This window comes from Triticum aestivum, chromosome 3B (assembly GCF_018294505.1).
Source record: "Triticum aestivum cultivar Chinese Spring chromosome 3B, IWGSC CS RefSeq v2.1, whole genome shotgun sequence".
Lineage (NCBI taxonomy): Eukaryota > Viridiplantae > Streptophyta > Magnoliopsida > Poales > Poaceae > Triticum > Triticum aestivum.
Genome location: NC_057801.1, coordinates 713,681,395 through 713,686,399, shown reverse-complemented (window position 1 = coordinate 713,686,399; position 5,005 = coordinate 713,681,395).

Below are 5,005 nucleotides of genomic sequence, written 5' to 3'. Positions count from 1 at the left end.
GTCTGTCAATGTCATTCTAAGCAACAATGATGGGGCATCTGGGTATGGTAATTCGTTTACCATACTTTCAGTTTGTTAGTCCACCGATTGGTGGGTTGACACTAGGGCCAATATTCATGTGTGTGATGATATGTCTTTGTTTTTTGTAGCATATAAATACAAAATCCACAGGGATGCTCAGCTTGATTTTAGTTGAACTGCACAAAATGTTGAGATGGTTTGTGTCCTCCATAATACTTCATCATGCACAATACATCGAATGGTTCTCTAATCATTCATCGTCACCTTGAGCCACCGGACTATCAGCTGACAAACTAATGAAAAACCCTGCCCATTCCACGATCATAGGCATTACATATTTTGAATGGGAAAAGCTTATCAAAGTTTAATCATTGATGTTAGCAAGAAGATAATAGTTTAATACATTGGAATTGGAAAACCTTGTAAAATTTTGCTCATAGATGTTAGCCAGAAGACATGCATTAGATATTTTTTAGTGGGATGCCCTTTGTTGTGAGCAGCGTCGATCGTTTTTTCCTATTCCTGTGTTCAGTTTAGAAGTAAATAGTTACTCTGCTGAGATGCATAGTCACATAAATGTTGACTTATGTAAGGTATTTTAAGAGTTTGTTCTGAATATTGTCTATGTAATGCCAGGCCTTGTGTTTGATTGCAAAGTTGAGCTTGGAATGTTGTGGCATGCGGCATCACGAGCTGTTCACCGTGCCTTGATATGTCTTCAATGTATCTATAATTTTGTATTGTTCCATGCTATTATATTACCTGTTTTGGATGTTTATGGGCATTCCTTTACACTTCTATATCATTTTAGGGACTAACCTACTAACCGGAGGCCCACACCGAATTGCTGTTTTTTTGCCTATTTCAGTGTTTCGAAGAAAAGGAATATCAAACGGAGTCCAAACGGGATGAAACCTTCGGGAGCGATCTTTTTGGAACAAATGCAAACCAGGAGACTTGGAGTGGACGTCAAGAAGCGGACGAGGCGGCCACAAGGGTGCCCGGCGTGCCCTGTAAGGGTGGGCGTGCCCCCCACCCTCGTGGGCCCCTCGAGCGTCCACCTGACGAGGATACAAACCTGGGGTAGGGTCATAGGCTCGACCTATACGTCCTACCCAAGGTCACTACCCTGGAAGACAAAAAGACCAAGAGTAAGAGAAGAGCTCCAGTCAAGTACGTCGAGTGAAATCCACTCGACGGTCACATCACACGACGGTCACTACCTACCGTCACTCGACCATATGGAAGGCCACTCGACCGTATCGAAGACCGGGAGTCGGAAGAGCACGCAACGGCCAGATAATGGAGGCGGGCATTACCAGTAACGCCCCTTACTTTATGTACATTATTTCCCTTGTAATGGAGGCGGGCTGGGGTCTTGGCGCACTCTATATAAGCCACCCCCTCCTCTGGCACAAGGGTTGCACCCCTGTAATTCAACACACATAATCCAATCGACCGCCTCCGGGCACCAAGACGTAGGGCTATTACTTCCTCCGAGAAGGGCCTGAACTCGTAAATCTCGTGTGTACATCTTCGCCATAGCTAAGATCTTGCCTCTCCATACCTACCCCCATTTCTACTGTCAGTCTTAGAACCACGACAATTGGCCCCCACCTTGGGGCAGGTGTCTTAGCGACTTGTTGGTGAAGTTGCAAGTTTTTCCGATCACCATCATCATGGTTTCCGGCGGCGGATTGGCTGAGGGCTGCGAGATCCGTCTCGGCGCGCTCGTTTTCGTCGCCGACGACTCCGCATGGCTTCAAGAAGCTCCCCTGGACACTGAGGCGCTCCCCGTCCGAGGGGTGATGCACTTCCGCGCGTGCCTTCGCGGCATTCTTCTTCGGCAGCCGTCGACTCAGTATCAGTCGGCTTCGATGGCGTTTTCCCTCCCCGCTATCCGTCACTGCAAGTGGTCCGGTCGATCGCGGCTTCAGCAGTGGGTGAAACACACGGTGGCTCGGCAGTTGACCACCCACCAAGTCGCGGCAATCGAGCCCAACGAAACTCTCCATGACCTGTTCCATCTGTCGACTGGCTCCGCGGATACCACATCTGAGTGCGATAGCAGCGATCCTGCGGCCGAAGTCTTGATGGTCGATGGGCCTCACAGCCCACCTGGTTTCCTCCGTGAGGGTGGAGGAGACAGAGGTGGCGATCTGTCGCATGTCCACGAGGAATACCGACCCGAGCCCCTCTCTTTGCAGCAGAGGGAGGAACTTCGTCGCCGCAACATGGATGCACTCCACACGCCCATCGTTGGAGAAACCCCCAAGGCTCGGGCCTTGGAGGAGGTGCTCTTAGCTAATCTGGCTGAGCGCACTCGACTGGATAACCTTCAGCGGGCTCTCGACGAGCGCGCTCAGGAGCGGATCCATGAGTCCAGTCGACGACAGCTTTTTCCGCCTCCACCTAAGGTTTACCGCACTCCGATTCAGAATCTCACAGCTGCAGCCCGCATAGCAGAGTCGATCCAACCTTCCCAGTCAGAAGCTGGCAGAGGGTTGATGCAAATCTAGGCCCTACTCAGGGCGGCAGGAGAGCAGAATACATCAGTATCTCAGTCGCGGAACAGGATTCACAGCAGATCCGTTGCAGCGGACACGGTTCAGTCGGCTCACAGCCCCAGATCGCCTCCGCGGCGTGAAGGCCATGGGCAGTATGATCATCCACTTGACCGTGACAATCGCTATCGAGGACCCATGCCTCCCCCGAGGAGTGCGTCGTATGTGCCTCGGTGGAACGATGACAGGCGTTGTCATAGTGGTGAGCACAGAGCTTCAGTCGACCCAAGGGAACCAGGCTTTGACGCGAGGTCTATCCTCGTTCAAGGCTTGGTCGACCGAAACAGGGCGCATAAAGAAGACCCAGGCAGAGATCGTCCAAGTGGCAGCCGAGTGCATGTTTCTGGTCCTGGGTGTTTTAGCAGAGCCATCAGGGCAGTAGTGCTTCCTCCCAACTTTAGGTTGGCGTCCGGGGTCAGTAAGTTCATCAGTGAATCCAAGCCTGAAACTTGTCTTGAAGATTACCGAGTGGCTGTGCAGATTGGGGGCAGTAACGACGAGATAGCGATGAAGCATATCCCTCTTATGTTGGAAGGGTCGGCCCGAGCGTGGCTGACTCAGTTGACTCCGGGCAGTATTCACACTTGGGAAGAGCTATCTCGAGTGTTCGTGAGAACTTTTGAGGGCACGTGCAAGCAACCAGCATGATTGCCCGAGTTGCAGCACTGTGTGCAGAAGCCGAATGAGACTTTGAGGGAGTTAATCCCGAGATGGTCCACTTTGCATCACACCGTCGAGAATGTTTCAAAGCATCAAGTTGTATGTGCTTTCAAGGAAGGCGTCAAATACAGGGAGTTGGTCTTGAAATTCGGTCGAACTGGGGATATGACTCTGGCTCGAATGATGGAGATAGCCACCCGGTACGCTAACAGAGAAGAAGAGGATCGACTCCGTAGCGGGAAGAGCAAACCAGTCGGCCAAGAGGCCGGTGGAGGTAACTCCAGTCCGAAACATAAGCATAAGGCCGAGCCAGCGGCACCTGGAGAGATTGCAGCAGTGAATCAAGGAAAGTTTAAGGGAAAACCTAAGGGGCCCTGGCCCCCTAAGAAGGTGAAGGATAAAGAAGGGAATGATGTGCTGGATTTGCCGTGCCACCTCCACACTAAGAACGATGAGGAAGGTAATCTAATTTACCCGAAACATACCACTCGGCAGTGTCGACTCCTAATCCAGCAGTTCCGAGAGAAACAGCGCAATGAGAAGGAGAATGAGTTGGACAAAGACGAGGATGAAGAGGAAGACGACGGTTATCCCAAAGTCAATTCCACTCTGATGATTTTTGTTGATGTTGAAAGCAAGAGTCGATTGAAGGTCATCAATAGAGAAGTGAATATGGTCGCCCCTGCAGAGAAGACCACCTATCTGAGATGGTCTCAGACAACCATCACGTTCGACCAGTCAGACCATCCCGCTTGTGTGGCCACCCCTGGGAGGCAAGCACTTGTGGTCGACCCCGTGGTTGGAGGCACTTGACTAACAAAGGTACTGATGGACGGTGGCAGTGGTCTGAACATCCTCTACGCTGAGACCCTGAAAGGGATGGGCATTCCGATGTCCAAGCTCAGCGAGAGCAATATAAGTTTTCATGGCGTAATCCCTGGAAAGAAAGATGAGTCACTCGGCCAGATCACCCTCGACGTGGTTTTCGGTGACTCCAAGCATTACCGAAAGGAGAAGTTGACATTTGAGGTCGTGGATTTCCAGAGTGCCTATCATGCCATTCTGGGTAGGCCATCCTATGCACGTTTTATGGCTCGACCATGTTGTGTGTACCTAAAACTGAAGATGCCTGGCCCCAAAGGTGTGATCACAGTTACTAGCAATCAGCAGAAGGTTGAGGAATGTTTCCAGAAAGGTTCCAAAATCACCGACGCACGGATGGCAGCAGTCAAGTTCCAAGAATATCAGAAGAATGCAGATCCGAGTGATTTGCTTCGAGCCAAGAAGCCTGCCACGAATTCCGCATTCCAATTGACTGGTGAGACGAAGCCAGTTCACATCCACCCGACGGATCCCAATGATGCACCAACTCATATATCAACGACGCTCGACAACAAATAGGAAGAAGCGCTCGTTCAGTTCCTCCGTGAGAACTGGGACATCTTTGCATGGAAACCTTCTGACATGCCAGGTGTACCCAGGGGACTGGCCGAGCACCGTTTGCGTGTCGACCCCAAAGTAAAGCCCGTCAAAGAGCACCTTCGGCGGTCCGCCGTGTAGAAGAGGAAAGCAATTGGCGAAGAAGTGGCTCGACTGTTGGCAGCAGAGTTCATCCGTAAAATCTACCACTCCGAGTGGTTAGCCAATGTAGTCATGGTTCCTAAGAAGGATGATTCACTTTGTATGTGCATCCATTTCAAGCATATCAATCGGGCCTGCCCGAAAGATCACTTCCCTCTCCCTCGCATCGATCAGATTGT